A 17777-nucleotide genomic window follows, 5' to 3' on the forward strand; every position below is an offset into this window, starting at 1 on the left:
GCGTGACACTGACCATTCACCTCCAGTCAGTGCCGAGGTATAAAGATGGTGAAGCTATATCTCCCTTCCTCCATACGTCTTAATGTCGTGTTGTTTAATTAATTAAGCACAAGGAGAACTTTATCCTATTATTTATGGTAAATTTAAGCACTAGATGGGGGTGGTCAGCTTCACGCCCTGGCCGCCTTACCTTTCGAGAAGGAGATCTGATGCCTGTTGGATAGGAGGTTGGGTGGACCACACAACCCATCTGGATGCTGTAGGGTCGAAACATGAAGCGAAGTCATCAACAGCAAACGAAAGCAGATGTTGACACGATACTGTCTGTCTTATTTGTTTTCTGAAGTTACTGTTGTGTAGACTGCCTTTGACGTTAAAGCAGTTGACAGGTATAAATGTGTACCGGGTGCTTAAAAAGGATATGAAAATACAGTTTCCGTTTAATATCCTACACAGTACATTTCAAATTGCAGGATGATCAGTGAACAATTTTAAAAGGGAGCCGCGTAGTTCAGTTGAAACGGAGCCGCCGTTCAGAGAGGCCTTGAGCCCGGAATCAGAGGAGCAATCATTGTTAGAAGCCGTTATCAGGCAACTACTAATAAAGACACATAGGGAGACTTGGCGTGATTTTCTAGAGTGTGGAAATAGTGATCGTGTTATAATTATTTCTAGTAATGACCTGTAAGTGATCAATAAACCCGATATCCAACCCAAAACCCCCGTCTATATTCACGCATACGCGTGACAGTACTTATTAAATAGAATACAGACGTTGGTTCCTGCCGGAACACAGCATGGCTGCCGGGCTATGTACGCCCTCAGAGCGCGAAATTGCCGAGTACATAGTTCCATTCCAGCGAATCGCGTACCGAAACAATGAGGCCAACCCATCACGTGATGAAAAGAGGATGGCCTCTTCATGATGCCTCATTAATACGGGTTACCTTCTCTGGGTTACGTAAGGCCATCTCCCCTCCACCAACCTCATGTCGATACTGTGTTCCTTCTCTTGCAGCGCCAAAGGAGCAGTGCACAGCTCCACGCGAAGGAACATAACATGTTGTTTCCTATCATGAAATCCTGGAGGGTGGAATGCGTCTGCACCCTAGCGGCAGGGACCATGTGATCGACCTTAAATAAATGAGAAGTTCATGTTGATTTCTTGTTTGACTTGATTCTTCGACCCTGAAAATGGAGGGGATATATTCCTCCGAAACGTCGGTTGACTTTCAACGGACTACACTGTTATATCACAGAAGGTATATGGTTAAATGCGCCTGTGTAATATGCAGAATGTATGACCCTGTATAAAACCCAGATATCTAAAACTCGAGTTTTTCACGACAGTGAATATTAAGCTCGCTTCATTCTGGGATGTGACGCCGTGTACTCTGGTAAATAGAAATAAACGATTCGGGGGAACCTACTGCTTCCATATTCAGGGTAGGAGATAATTTCGAATGTATAGATGTTGCGAAGAGTACACCTCTCTCAGGTTCTATGAAAATTACTGTCGTATGATACGTGATGCCGTATACTTTGGTATATAGATAACAATAATTTTGAGGAACCAACTCTTCCGCCTCAAATAACGTCACCTTAGAGGATTAATCTCAGATTTGATGTTACCACGGCAGTAACCATGAATATTGTTGTTGTCTTGGGTGTGACTCCGTATAGTTTTGTATACAGACAGCAACATGGCAGCGTAAGAGAGAGTAGCGGCTAATTCAAATTCCCCTTGGTATATTGTTCGCAAATTTGCACAGGTTTTCAATTTGTACGTGAAGGTATGGACACCCGTGCGCTGGGCCGGTGTTTCAGCAAGCTGCATCCTTCCTACAAAAGGAAAAGAAAGCGATTCTGCTCCGGTCTACTGTGTACAGTCCGTCTTATTAAACCTGGCCGTTCTCAACAGAGTGCGCAGTGGATTTGGTCGAGTCCACTAACTGAGATAGGGGCTGTGGGGTGTGTATGAGTTACAACTCAGTCATAGTTACACTACGTTATCCCTCCCCCACCCACAATGCAGTGCAATCACTGTTCCGCCGTTTCGCGCCACACTTCTTATGCGCAACCCAGAGGTAAGGTCTAGGAAGACGGCCTGTATCTCAGTTTCTTCGCAATATGGTGGATGGACATGTAAAGCCATAGCTACAGTGGTAGCGTTTCCAGCCACCACCTACACTATGTTTCGATTTATATATAGCAACTACCATAAATCACAACAGGTTACGAACAAGTGGACTGTGGCGCAGTGGCTTAACTTGTTCTATTCGAAATCCCTGTCAGACTGAACTCAACAATAATCGTGCTTAACAAGTTCGTTAATTTATCAAATGGTTAATAACATACGGGACAAAGTCATGGACGGTAAATAAAGACAAGCAGAGGACACAGTAACAGAAGCGGGCTTTTAGGGCGGTCGCACACCAAGTGCGTAAAAAAAAAGCATCAAGACATGAGACAAAAGACGCAGTCTTGCTTCATTCGTGATTGGTCAGATGAAGCTGACGTCAGCATTATGACTCAGACCGGTGTGCGGCAGTTTTCATAATCTCATTCGTTTCAACTGTGCTCCTTTCTTTGCGTCATGTAGCAGACAACGTGTCTTGACTGTTGTATGTCTTGACGCATGCCGGTGTGCGGCCTACCTTAGAGCAGATTTGTGCAGGAAAAACTTCGGGATTAATTGTGGAATGAGGTAAGTAGAGAAGATGCTGAGGTAGGAAAGCGATAACATATCAGATTGACGAAAAACGACTGATATGACATGGACATTTTCGTCGAATGTGAGGTCACAGCTTACCGCGGCAAGCACTGGAATTGGGTCCAGCAGGGACCGACTAGACGAGTCTCAAGTGAAGATGTAACGGAGGAAGACCCAGAGAGAATCGAGAGGGGGATAGGGAAAATGGGCTAGAGGAGCCTTAAGCATGGGTATTCAGACTGGGGATCGCGAAACCGTACTGTACAGTGGGCTCCTCCTAGTTATCAGAAATTGTTTGAAATACAGTAACATCCACGCACATCTTCGGTAAGTCAGTAAGTCGGTTAGGTTTATTGCAGGCGCTTTCAGATGAAGCTGCAGCAGCCAGAAACATTTCGCGAATTCTTTCGTGACTGTACAGGACCATTTTATAGCTTACTGTAGGTGTAGAGGGGCCGTAAAGCTATTTAGGTTCCTGCTGTCACCGTACAGCCTGATAGGGACCTGCAACAGTGTGCAGAACTGCACTTTTCGTGACTGTACAGGAACATTTTATAGCTTGCTGTGGGTGTAGAGAGGCTGTAAAGCTATTTAGGTTCCTGCTGTCACCGTACAGCCTGATAGGGACCTGCAACAGTGTGCAGAACTGCACTTTTCGTGACTGTACAGGAACATTTTATAGCTTACTGTAGGTGTAGAGGGGTCGTAAAGCTATTTATGTTCCTGCTGTGACCGTACAGCCTGATAGGGACCTGCAACAGTGTACAGAACTGCACTTTTCGTGGCTGTACAGGACCATATTATAGCTTACTGTAGGTGGAGAGAGGCTGTAAAGCTAGTTAGGTTCCTGCTGTCACCGTACAGGCTGGTAGGGACCTGCAACAGTGTACAGAACTGCACTTTTCGTGGCTGTACAGGACCATATTATAGCTTACTGTAGGTGGAGAGAGGCTGTAAAGCTAGTTAGGTTCCTGCTGTCACCGTACAGGCTGGTAGGGACCTGCAACAGTGTACAGAACTGCACTTTTCGTGGCTGTACAGGACCATATTATAGCTTACTGTAGGTGGAGAGAGGCTGTAAAGCTAGTTAGGTTCCTGCTGTCACCGTACAGGCTGGTAGGGACCTGCAACAGTGTACAGAACTGCACTTTTCGTGGCTGTACAGGACCATATTATAGCTTACTGTAGGTGGAGAGAGGCTGTAAAGCTAGTTAGGTTCCTGCTGTCACCGTACAGGCTGGTAGGGACCTGCAACAGTGTACAGAACTGCACTTTTCGTGACTGTACAGGAACATTTTATAGCTTGCTGTGGGTGTAGAGAGCCTGTAAAGCTATTTAGTTCATGCTGTCACCGTACAGTCTGCTAGGGACCTGCAACAGCGCGCAGAACTGCACTTTTCGTGACTGTACAGGAACATTTTGTAGCTTACTGTAGGTGTAGAGAGCCTGTAAAGCTATTTACGTTCCTGCTGTCACCGTACAGTCTGCTAGGGACCTGCAACCGTGTGCAGAACTGCACTTTTCGTGACTGTACAGGAACATTTTGTAGCTTACTGTAGGTGTAGAGAGGCTGTAAAGCTATTTAGGTTCCTGCTGTCACCGTACAGTCTGCTAGGGACCTGCAACCGTGTGCAGAACTGCACTTTTCGTGACTGTACAGGAACATTTTGTAGCTTACTGTAGGTGCAGAGAGCCTGTAAAGCTATTTAGTTCATGCTGTCACTGTACAGCCTGACAGGGACCTGCAACAGCGCGCAGAACTGCACTTTTCGTGACTGTACAGGAACATTTTATAGCTTACTGTGGGTGTAGAGAGGCTGTAAAGCTATTTAGATACCAAGTGTCACCGTACAGCCTGGCAGGGTCTTGTAACAATGTACAGAAATGCATATTTCCATGGCCGATTGAGACTGGATATCGCATATGTTATTATGGGGTCGCAGTATCAGAAAGATGTAGTACTCTTGGCTTAAGGAGAAAATTCCTTGGCGAAGAATGATTTTCTCACTGAAACTTAAAACGGGGACCATTGAAATAGTAGTTACGCCCACGGACAAGGCGACAGTATGAAGAAATCGTCTAAAAATACAGTGCGTTCAGTGAAGGAGGAAACTTCGCAACACCGCTGACCCGGCCCAACATTCCTCACAGATTGCTACTGTAACTGCTGATAGCAGAATGAGTCATTAGCGCTGATAAACGCGCTCCGTTACAGTTACAGTTGCAGCAGCATTCTGTGAGGAATGCTGGGCCCGGTTCCTCTTTGATTGAACATTTTGTATAATCAGGTTTGAAGCAGGATTGCGTTAACCATTTAATGCACATCGTAACTATAGCATGTGGCATCTGCGTTAGCATAGCAAGGCTCTGAATTTTGGCCGCAGAGCGGTTACATATGAACTATGATTCCCCCAGAGGCTGCGGCCGTGGTAGTGGGTTTGATGGTCCATCAGCTGCACAGCTGTCCGCATTTATCTGCTAGTTACTGGGCACATATGTCGTCATAGCACTACATTGACTAAGCTATCCCATATTTTCGGAAACAGAATTCGAAACGAATTTAAGGTTATATGAGCAGAAAATAATAAATCCAAGTGAGAAGGCCTAGAGATAAGGAGCTATATTTGTTTCCGGGAGAGGCTTTTTTCCACACCAATCGCGTGACAGCCCCGTAAAATAACCGACAAAGAGGAATTTCAAGTTGAATTTTTCTTTAATCTGAAGTTTTCACAGCTGTGGTCCCTCTGGGTTGTAACGCTGCGTACTTCGAAGAGAGCGTGACGTTTCCAAGTATCATACTGCTTCCATCATCAGGATCGAAGAATAAGTCAAGCGGATAGCAGAGTTATGAAGAGTTCTATCTTCAGGGATATAACGCCGTGTAGTCTACTGGAAATCAACTGGTATACAGGAAGAACATGTCGCCTCCATCTTCATAACCGAGGAATAAGCCAAAGATGATGTGTTTGGTTTCTTGCTTGGCTTACTCTTCGACCATGAAGATGGAGGCAATATGTGCTTCCGAATCGGCATGATTTATATCGACCTCAGAAGACCGTACACTTAAATTCTTGTTTTGAAGTCATGTTTCCGTTAATTAAAAATTAGTCCGGTTTTTGCATTTCTTTTTTTTTTTTTTTCAGAAAATCACTCGACATGTGGCTGACTGCTGGAGTCGTTCGCGGTTTGTTTTGAAAATGCCTGCAGCAAATCAATGAAGCGGGCGGGGAAACCAGTGGCGCCATTACGGTTGCGTTACGCAACCGAACACCTGCAGGTGTAGGTGCTAATGTGTGAATGAAACGGCCTCACTTGTACAGTAGCCGACGCCCTGATAAATAACTGCTTAACATTCACGTATCCTTTTACATTTTTAACGTTACACTATACGACGTTTCGGACTCACGGTTCATGTGTCGCGTTCGTATGGAATAAAATAGTGATCTAGCCGTAGCGCTATGTACTCGTATTCGGGAGATTTTCTCGGTTCGAGTCCAGGGTGGAACACAGCTAAGGCTTCTCGTGGTTGTATTCGGTCCCGACAGGTAAATCCTGGGATAATACGAGTATGACATCTAGGTTTGAGACTAAAGACACCGTTGCTAAAACAATCCACAAAAAGTATCGTTATCTTTTGTGTGCTACGATTGGTAGCACTGAGGCTGGTCTTGTAACTACAACAGACAAAATTGACTTGCTACCGGTCCCAAGCTGTAACGGCGGGTGACGGCCACAGTGAAAGTGTGTCGACACTTGCTTTGCGCGTGCGGACTGTGCAGATATGCAATACCCGGTGCATGCTGTTTATCGGAGAACGTTCATTGTGTGACACTCTACGCGAAGGGGTAAACGTTCCTTACCAAATGTAAATGCGTCAGTATTAAATGAACAATTGCAGTGACATCTGGACACGCACAGAGAGAGTCCGCGCGCCAAGAAACAGTCGCGGATACACGTCACACATTGCTGGAGGCCGGTATTCAGCACACATGTCTGCAGAAACTAGACCTGTCGGCCGCACTGCGCTATCTCTGCGACACTCGTGAAATGAGATACCGCAAAAGGAAGTACAGAGCCGCAGAATACACGTACACATCGTGGTATTCTGGTTTATGACAAAATGTAGTCCGGTAGGCGATTACCAACGTTACGGAGAAAATTCCTGACACTATCCTCAGTGTATAACCTAATGTCGAGGATGAATATGACCTCTGCTTCTTATTCAGGAGGTCTACGGGTTCAAATCTCGGACCAGAGGCTGCGTAAATGAGTCCCTCCTTCAGATGTCTATGCTTTTTTAGCTAAGCACTATGCCATGAAGGCATATGGGAGTGTGGAGGTATAGCTCCACCATTCTTGCCCACGACACTAGATGGGAGTGGTCAGCTTTACCCCCGGGGAAGGTTGGGTGGGCCCCAGGGTCGGTCTGGACCAAATTAGGCCACTGCCGCAATACTCGTATTTCCTAACCTTCTGAATTCAATATGGGCTGTTGGCAGCGTCGTTAAACAAACCGTAAATAAGTAGGGATTACAGAGCTACATAGTCCAGACTTTTCTGATACAGTCTCATTATCGTTTCACCGGCTATACGACCTGGGGAAGGAAGGGGTAGTTTTGCTAAGGCCCAGCGAGCAGTGATCCGAAAGTGGGGGGAATTAATCTGTTCTCCACTCCGTGACCTGTACTCCGCAAGCGAACTATACCGACCGAGCAACCGCAGCTTGTGGGCGAAGTTAGTGCCAACTTTTGAGGATAGAGGGTGTCGCATGGTCAGCGCAACGAATCCTCACGGCCGTTAATCTCGGTTTTCTAGACCTGAGCCGCTATTTCCTTGAAATACTTCCTCAATTATCCCCACGATGCTGAGTGGACCCCATTCCACACCCACTGCTTCTCAGAAGATCTGGTAGCGCCGGGAATCGAACCCGGGACCTCTGGATCTGTAACCAGGAACTCTGACCACTAGAGCATAGAGGCGGTCAAATATCTGCACTAGCGTGGGGTATAACACTTACTTTTCATACTTTGCTCATTTAACGACGCTTAATTATCAGAACTGACAAATAACTTTAAGAATGAATGTTTCCTGAATTTTTTTTTCCCTTGGCACTACAGCCCCCAGTGGGCCTAGGCCTACCTCCATGAACCTCTCCGTTCACTTTGGTTTTTTCTAGAACTTACACATTCGGTAGGACTCCTTGGGCGGTTGATCAGCTCGCCGCAAGGCCTCTACCTGTACACAAACACAGAAAAACGCACACACACAAACTAAACATCCATGCCCTGAGTGGGAGTTTCCTGAAATTAGTTTTTTTTTTCTTCAAGATCGCCAATGCTTTAGACAAAATTACTTCCACCTCCCCGTCGTATTTACGTATCATCACATACTCGTACCTTGCGTAACTCACAGAGCAGGCGATAGGTAACATAACCGGACTGAGGGTAAAGCATGTAAAAATATATATAAAGCCACGCGATAAACATACCCCTCCCCCCTCTGTTTAACAATAGAAAGAAGCATTTCATATGCAGTTTCTTCGAATAATGGTTACTGTTACAGCTCACATTCCTGGAACGAATGTTTCCGTGTGTTGGCTTACAAATACATAGAACACGGTGACCGCTCACATTTCTAGTGATATCACTTTCCATTTCTCATCAGATTTCCATGTGTTGGTAAGTCTGACACAGTAGGTTAGCTCACCGGACGAGCATCTGTTCCGAAAGCAAGCCTAATGGAATGTTCTCCGATCCGTCTAGTAGTGGCCATTAAAAGCTGTAGGAATGCAACCAACTTCCAGGTCAGTGAGATAGCAAAGCCTGTGGATGCGACATAAATATAGAGCAATGGTGCAAAGATCGAAGCAACTCGGGGAATAACCATTTCATCCGCCATGAATGGAATCCTGGACTCCAAGTATGAACCCAGTGTCTAACCGCCCGAATAGTATTGTGGGTTATTTCACAACACTGCTAGTGGGTGTTGAATGGTAGGGTGGTAGATGACAGATGAATTGTAAAGGATCTGGAAGAAAGTAGCCATGGCCTATTTTAATAATAACTTAATTCAAATGTAAAAAAAATGTAAAACTGTCCGTGTTTAATTAATTAAGCATCACGACATGAAAGTCTATGGAGAAGTGGAGGTATAGCTCCACTCTTATTGACTTCAACACTATATGGACGTGTGAGGTCAGATTCACGCTCCGGCAGCTTTATATCCTGAGGGTACAGCACTCCCCACTCAGTACCCTCTGTATAGAAGACTGGGTAAGACACAAAACCGGCCAGGAACTTTTAGTACAAAATTATTCAATAGTTTTTTGTAATGAATAGAATCAATTTTATTTATAAGAATTTAATAAATTTAATTTAAAATTATCCATTTTTTAACCGTTATTTATGTGGTGCAGGCTTCAGCTAGAAAGTTTTCTCATTAGGATCTGCGAATCCTGAAACCAGAGGATTCAGTCTAATCCCTGCGCGAAACTCTTGAAGTGCCACTGCGTCTTAAGAGAGAGAGAGAGAGAGAGACAGGAACTGACGGTTGCTGGGTAACACGTGTCTGATACTTAGCCTTGCTATTGGTCCAGCGGACAGTGTGTTCAGTACACCGCGTCCGCGTAAAGTGTTCTGTGCCCACAACTTCAGCAAAGCTGTCGCAGTGTTAACCAATAGACAATAACAGAGGCTATAGGGAAAACTAATGACGTACTTTCCTTTGATACGACACGGGACACACGGAAAAAGAAAAAAAATGAGGACAACACACAGATAGCAGGGCGATCCCATATGCTTCCTAACAAAAATTATGGGAAATATACAGAGAGGTGGACAGTAGAGGGTTATACATACACATAGACGGGTTCAGAAGAAAGGAAAGTAGCTTAAAAACAAGCCCATTGTATTATATAATTTAGCATATACAGAATGTTCAATCAAGGCAGAAACTTCGCAACACCGTTGACCGGGCCCAACATTCCTCACAGATTGCTGCTGTAACTGTAACGGCGCGTGTTTATCAGCGCTAATGACTCATTCTGCTATCAGCAGTTACAGTAGCAATAGGGCCGCGCCACAGCTGGCTTCCCACCGCGGCGGCCCGGGTTCGAGCCCTGGTCTGGTCATGTGGGACTTGTGGTGGACAAACTGGCGCTGGGGCAGGTTTTCTCCGAGTACTTCGGTCTCCCCTGCCAATCTTCATTCCACCCATTGCTCCACAGTCACCCTCACCTATCATCTGGGGCTGGTACAATAGGCCAGAAGTGGCCGCAGTACAAGGAACTTAGTCCCACCCCACTAGCATTAAAAAAAATACAGTAGCAATCTGTGAGGAATGTTGGGTCGAGTCAGCGGTGTTGCGAAGTTTCCTCCTTAACTGAACGCACTGTAGTATATAAAGTACGTAATACACAGGTGGATCTAGTCGGTTTACATGGAAAATATACTCTAATTAAATAATAAACATAATTGTAACTAAAAACCGGACATGAAAATGGCACACACGTGTCGAAACATGTCCTAGACAGCAGAGTCCACGTGCTAGAATTAGTGTTATGTTGACAGGTACTCGCAAAGCAGAGGTTAAGAAGATATCTATCTTCTGAGATATGACGCTGTGTAGTCGACCGACGTTTCGGAGGATCATGTCGTCTCTAACCTCAGATTCGAAGAATAGGCCGAGTAAGGCTGGGGCCACACGAGCGCACGAAGTATGTCCGTTGCAACGAACGTACTTTATGACGGACGTTGCTGAGGACACCACACAGTTGCAGAATGCGGTGAGTAGTTTTTTATCTGAAGAAAGCGTAGCATTCGCCTCTCTTGTTTATATCTACAACGGACGTCACGACGTTCGTTACAACGGACGCATTTTGTGCGCTCATGTGGCCGCAGCCTAAGTAACCAAGCTCTAGAGTCGATCTCCTTGTCACCTGTTTTCTCACTCGGCTTATTCTTCGACACTGAAGATGGGGGCAGCACGTTTCTGCGAAACGTAGATTCAGGGTGTTATATCACAGAAGAAAATAAATGCTGTCTATAGTGATGTACAGAACATGAGTCGCCCAATGTTGTCACGTGTCACTTGTACAGGTAGAAGGTAAGGGATCAGCTTCCCACGCTATGGAACCTCAGTCACCCTCTGTCTTTGTCCCTCGCTTAATTACTGACGGGGAAACCTCATCAGGCGAAGTTAACCTTGCTCGTCCCAGGTCGGCAAATGTACCCATCGCTTGTGGGTGGAGAAAATTGTGGCAGGCAGGACGAAAAAGGCTCCTCTTGCGCCGCATCAGCCCTCAATGTCCCTTATAGTTCGGTCTGCGTAGCAAGCCGCAAGACCTACCTTCTTTGTTTTGTTAGCAGGCACACAAAAAAGCTGAACGCAGAAATGGAAGAAGTTAAACAAGTAGGGCCAACTTGAAAATGTTTGGACATGTTCTTCGCAATCTACACAAAGACTTTCCAGCAAAACTCACAAAGCTGGCTTCCTAAAAGGTAGAAGGTAAAGTTGTCCCTATGCTTAACTAATTAAGCACTACGCCATGAATACATAAGGCTGAATGGAGGTATGGCTCTGTCATCCTTGAACTCGGCACTAGGTGCAGGTGAGTGGTCAGCTTCACGATCCGGTCGCTTTACCGCTGAGGAAACGGTACTCATTCTATAAGAAGCTGGGTGAGCCCCAAAGCCGGCCTGGATGTTGTGGAGAAGAGAAAAACATACCCCCCCCCCGGTNAGAATCGAGCTCCAGCCTTCCAGCCCGCAGCCCGTCGCTACACCGACTGAGCTATCCAGAATTTCCTACTGCACACATTACAGACGTACAGATCTAGTACGCTCTGTTTAACGTATTTCTGGAGTAAGTCATACCTTGAAGAGGCAACTTTACGGACTGTAAGTCTTGTCTGTTCGACAAGACTTCCCATGTTCTGAAAACAGAAGCTACTATTTTTTCTAATTTTTACATAAAGAAACTACATCACTATCCAATGACGACGCAATATCAAATATATTTTAGACCATTGATTCTCAAATTTGGGGGGGGGGGCTTGAGAGGGTACCAAGGGGGCCACTTATGCCACGAAATTGTGTCTGTAATATCAGAGTCGGCTGACATACACATTTTTTTTGCTTAATTGAATTTTCTCGTCTATAAGCATCAGTCAGAAATGTTAATCAGAATATCAGAAACAAACAGAGTGATTAGTTTTCAACATTTGTTGGAATTATACATCTGAAACGCGCGGCATTTTCATTTAAAAATGTTAATCTTTTACTCACATTTTCGGTGCGGGTTGCGAAGCTCCCCCTATACACCATTACTACAATAACGGTAGATGTAAACACGAGTACAGACGGTTAAATTTATTTCAAAGGATGCAGGGTGTGAATATTTGGTGAAGACCAATAGGGATGCGTCGGAACCACAGTTTTAGACCTACAATATTAAACTAAGGCCTATAGGCCTGTGACCGATGAGTATGGAGCAATGGTGGAATGATGATTAACAGGGGAAACCCATAAAAAAGGCCTGCGCCATTTCCGGTCCGTGCACCAAGAATCTAGTAACCCATGTCCGAGCCCGAGCCTCCGCCAGCACACAGCGGGAGTGTGCTGATGCACACTGCACTGATTAGCGCCTCCTGAGGTCGGTCACACACCTGTAGCGTCTAGTTTCGGGAGTGGGCTTTCCATCCAAGAGTTCAGAGGCTTTGACGTCATCACCCGTGAAATAGGAGTCCAGAACACACACACTATGAAACGATCTAAAGATGATAGCATCTGTGTGCGTGTGTGTCCATCTCGCCGAACTAGTCCGCGGGCGTAAGCTCCAGGAGAATTTTTATGACGAAAAGAAAACAACGTATGGGATCTCCGGATTTTGAAATTTTGAGACACTTGTAGTTGGGACCTGCCAAGCAGAACTTAAGGGAAACAATCATAAGGTAGGCCACACACGGGCATGCGTCAAGACATGTAACACTCAAGACATTATGTCGCCGACATGACGCATAGAAAGGAGCACAGTTGAAACAAATGAGATTATGAAAACGGCCACACACCGGTCTGAGTCATGATGCTGACGTCAGCTTCATCTGACCAATCACGAATGAAGCATGACTGTTTTTTTGTCTCATGTCTTGATGCTTGTCTTGACGCAGTTGGTGTGCGGCCGCCCTAAGTTAGATTAACTCGGTATATATACATACATACATGGTTTATGAAACTGTGAGTCGCGAAACCTTGGGGGGGGGGCGCTGGGTTCTCGTGAATTATTTAACAAATATTTGTATCCATGCACATTTTTTGGCAAGCCAGCAAGATTTAATACTCGTGCTTTCGGAAACTGTGCTCGCAGCCGTCAGACACGGGCTCGATTCCTCTCTCTCATTAATCCTAATGTACGCGTACATCAGTGTCTTTATTATTCGTGCAAATCGCATAAATGTATCTATTATTTTACGGGGAAGAGTCGCGGTATCACGAATTTTGGGAGCCCCCGACTTAATACGTTTAGTCAATGTTTTTATTAACCGGGCTCAAAAGTGAACGAATATACCCTGACTGGAATACACAGAATATCCGAATTCAGTCTTTCGAATTCTGTATCATTTGTTCGTCTTGGCGATGGTCTCTCGTTGTCATGCGGAAACAAAACAGGATCACGATTTATGTACATGAAAAGAAAACTTGTTATCAGAGCCGTAACTTTTTAGTTCATTTTGAAAAGAACGAGCAGGTTAGTTCAGTTTTTTAGTTTCTTGCGGTGGGGTGAGACTGAGTCCACTCGGCTTGTCGGCCACTAATTGGCCTATTTACCAGCCCCGGATGATAGATGATGAGTGTGGAGCAGTCGGTAGAATCAGAATTGACAGGGGAAACAGAAGTACTCGGAGAAAACCTGCCCCAACGCCACTATGTCCACCAAAAATCCCATATAAAGTGATCTTGGATGGAACCCGGGCCGCCGCGGTGGGAAGCCTACACTAACCGCCTGAGATATGACACGGGGCAAACGAGCAGCTTCATTGGAAAGTTATCTCATAATGAGATATGCCGGTCTCATGGCGGTGACCATGAATAATAAATTCTACCTCTTCGCATGTCATGCCGTGTAGTTTGGTAGACGTTTACGCAAACCCTGCGTTTCTGCTCGTACATTGAGAACAACTCACGCAGTGTGCACTCGTATCGCCGCGAATGATGTTACGGACTGAGGTTATGTACAAAAATCCTCCGTGGTTTGAGTCCGCAAGCGAAATATACCGACCGAGCGACCGCCGCTTGTCGGCGAAGTTAGTGCCAACTTTAGCGAATAGATAGTGTTGCGGGGTCAGTGCAACGAATTCCCACGGCCGTTAATTTCGGTTTTCTAGACCGGACTGAGGTTATATAATAAATTAAATTGAAACACGTGTGGGCACGCGGCAGCGTAGCTGGTTGAGGCACTATGCAACAAGCCGTGAGGTCGTGGGATCGAATCCCGACGAGGTGCATTTTTCAATTGACTTAAATCCTTCCAGCCGCACTATGACCCCGGGGTCGACTTGGCCTCTAACAGAAATGAGTGCCAGGAATCTTCCCGGGGGTAAAGGGCGGCCGGCGCGTAGGGCTGACAACCTCACCGCCATCTATGAGCCGATTATCTAGAAAATGTGGAAGCCTCGACGTCTCACAATCCTATGGGCTTCCACGGCCTGTTACAGGGATAGCTTTATCTTTCAACTATGCGCTCATTACACTTACTCTGTACATCTTGAGAGATTTTCGAGATAAGGGCAATAGAAATGATTGAAGGCGCCATGTTGTTGCGTTATGTGTACACTCCTGTAACCGAAGGATCCAGAAACTGTAGCAGTCCTGATTACAGGGGCTGTAGAGGCCAGACTTCAAAGCTACGTAACGTAAAGAAAAGTGCCGCCGTTGAGTTTCAGTACCAGCTGCGCATGTCTGAAGTGATTAGACAGTTCAGTGGAACGAAGCAGTGTTTACAACTCTCCTTTCCCGGAATCACCTCACTGTCTGCTTGCTATCAGTACACACAGCATCTCTCAACAGGTTGCTCCTCTATCCACAGTAGCCAGGCACCGTCTGCACCCATTCTGCGCATGTCACGTGACGTCATTCTCTGCTTTCTTAAGATTTTGTGGCTGAACCCCAACTTTCTCGTAAAAATATGACTATTCTACTTAAAGAGGATTTTGCATGTTCTCTTGCAACTATGCCACAAGTTTTAAATAGTCCAAATTTTAAATTGGCCTCGCATTTTCGTAAAAAAACTGTGCTCTGCTTTTGAGATTTCTATTTAGGAGATGTAACCAATCGTGCCATAGGGACCGGCGGCAGTTCTCTGTCAGCTGTATGGGATGTGGGATAGCAACAAGAAGTTCTGGGAAGAATTAATCGCCTACTTTCTTTTGATATGACACAGACCGCATAGAAAATGACACCTACGACAATTATTCGTTGCCACGGGAACGTGGTTACCGAGCCATTGCCTTGAAACGACTGGGAGAATCCCACCGACCCACAGGCTCTCCATTAATACGACACGGGACGTCCAACAATTCTTCTATTGTTGCGTGTACTCGTTGCCACGGTAACGTTTATATCGAGCCGTTGACTGGCAACGATATGGGGATACACATACAGACAAACAGATTGATTGGAGGGGTTTATGAAGTACGCCATTGAGATGGGCTACATATGAAGTTTCGTAAAGACTGGTTCAGACATTAAAAGTTGATTGGGGCGAGATATACAGACAGCATGGAGATCGCATAAACCTACCCTCTTTTTTTTCAAAATAAGGAAAGTAGGCTAAAAATACACTTCTTGGTAAAAGTGAAGCTAAGCTTTTACTGTGGTGTGATTATGGGTTTTTAACGAAACGACAAGCCGGGGGCCAAGGTGCAACAGTTTGAGAATCACTGATCTCTAATACTTTAGTGAAATTATAATACTTATAAGATGTGATCGTGATATGTTTCAGTCAAATCACAATCAATATTTACGAGATGTGATTTTGCTGTGCCCCCTCGTGGAGACGGGTTCGAATACCTCCACCGTAGCCCTGCGAGTCGTAGGAGGCCACGAAAAGGAAACGCAGTACCTGGGGGTATAAGTGGGCCACCCTGTAGCTGGGGGATATAAATAAAGAGACTTGGCCCTCCAGACTGGGGGTTGGACGCGAGGCTGATCACTTTTCACTGCAAAAAAAAAAAAAATGTATGCGAAATCCACAGAAATGAAAACCGGACGGTCTCTTCAAATCTGTCACATTCTTCTAAGGATATGGCTCAAAAATGGCTGTTTTACCGATGATGATGATTTTGATGGATTTTAGTGAACTCAAACAGATTACAATACAGTCTGTTGCGCTTGTAGCGACCAAGAAACTGCCATGTACAAGACAAAGACATAACCGCTAATTCAAAGAAACCAGTGAAACACTTGTTTACCTCTCCGCTTGTCAGAGCAGTGACACACACACACACACACTTTCAGACTGGGAGGAGCTGTCGTCTGTCTCGGTTTATTTTTCTTTCCAAGCATATAACAGCATTTATTCTGTTATTCTGTTTGCTTGGCTCACATGTTTCCAGGCTCAAATTCTTTGTTTTCACAATAGGCTAGTGACATACCTAACTACTCGTAAACAAAAACAACCTTAGTAGGCTTACAAAGTTACAAAATAAAATTCGGCTACCGAAAATGTCTCATTCTGTTCACATATAAATCCCATATGCTAGCTGTCGCCGATCACAGTGGCCGCTCGAATAGTGGGAACATGGGTTCGAATCCCTCTTGAGGCACTGATGTCTGTGTGCATTTGTTCTGTGTTGTGTGCAGGTAGCGGCCTCGATACGGCCTGATCTTCCGTCCAAGGGATCCAGCCGAATGTGTAAAAGATCAAGGAACTGAAAAAGAGGCCAATGTCCAACCATAGATAGATAGATAGATAGATAGATAGATAGATAGATATAGATAGATAGATATAGATATATATAGATAGATAGATGCCAGCTGACTAAGCAATTAACCAACCTTGTGCAGCGATAAAGCTTTCTATTCACACTCGAGAGATGCTCGGTTTGAATCTCTGTCGGTACACCGGAAAAAACTGAGGATTTTCGTGGTTTTCCTCATCTCTCCAGAAAAATTCCCGCGATGGTACCTCGGTTTGGCCACGTAGCTTCCAAATCCTTTCCAATTCATCATTCACTAGTCATTCGGCGCTCTACAGTCAAGCTACTAACAGTGTCACAAAACAAACCACAAGAAATATTTCAGTGTGTTAATGCGTAGGCTCGTATTGAGAAGCTCACAGTCGCCAAACTACTCAAGGAAATTCTCCGCCTTTCATAGAACCCGAATGTTCATTACCGTATTCAAAAGAGCCTACCTTAACTAATTCCATGGAGCGGGGTTCTTCTTGAGAAGCTCACAGTCGCTCAGCTACTAAAGAAATTCACCGCCGTTATATGAACACCAAGTTCATAACAATGTGAGTAACACTCCGCCACTACTGGTCTACCCCCTCTAATAACAACAACATTCCGCCACTGGACCCTATCCTCCGCCAGATGAATCCAATCCACATTATCCCACTGTACTCCTTTACGATCCGCTTTAATCTGATCCCCCCATCACCAGTTTTGCAACTGTCCAAAGTTCTGTTCCATATATACGTATTTATGGTACATCCTGTTCAGGTTGTGAGGCCCAAATGATACTACTCTGGCACGCCGCTAAAATGTACCATACAGGTGTATCAATCTGACAGTGTACAGGACATGACGTCATAAAGGAACATTCTTCTTCTCTTGTTTGTCAACAATGCATGAAGATCAACATGGGTGCAGTTTTGGGTATCGAAGGTTTTGGAGTAATGTCAATATTTGCTGTCTGATTGCTCTGCCTTTCTACTGAAAACTGTAGTCAGGCCGTTCCATAGCTCAAGGTACTGGCTTCTCACGGCGGAGCCTCGGGTTCAGTTCCGGCTGATTTCATGTGAGATATATCCTCACAAAAATTTGTAAAACACTGCACTGCCGCTA

The 17777-nt window shown here is 45.2% G+C and overlaps 1 protein-coding gene across 4 annotated transcripts in view; it reads right to left on the reverse strand.

The window, feature by feature from the left end:
- Nucleotides 1–17777, reverse strand: part of LOC111868277 (early growth response protein 1) — a 90046-nt gene that overhangs the window by 9192 nt on the left and 63077 nt on the right. The window contains exon 1 of one of the 4 annotated variants that reach the window (XM_023858780.2): nt 16765–16936. The exons of the other annotated variants lie outside the window; for them this stretch is intronic. The gene's annotated coding sequence lies outside the window, so the exon portion shown is untranslated. Of the gene's footprint in view, nt 1–16764; nt 16937–17777 lie in introns of those variants that run through there. 4 annotated transcript variants of the gene reach the window in all.

Source organism: Cryptotermes secundus, unplaced genomic scaffold, assembly GCF_002891405.2.
Source record: "Cryptotermes secundus unplaced genomic scaffold, Csec_1.0 scaffold966, whole genome shotgun sequence".
In the NCBI taxonomy this organism is placed as follows: Eukaryota; Metazoa; Arthropoda; class Insecta; order Blattodea; family Kalotermitidae; genus Cryptotermes; species Cryptotermes secundus.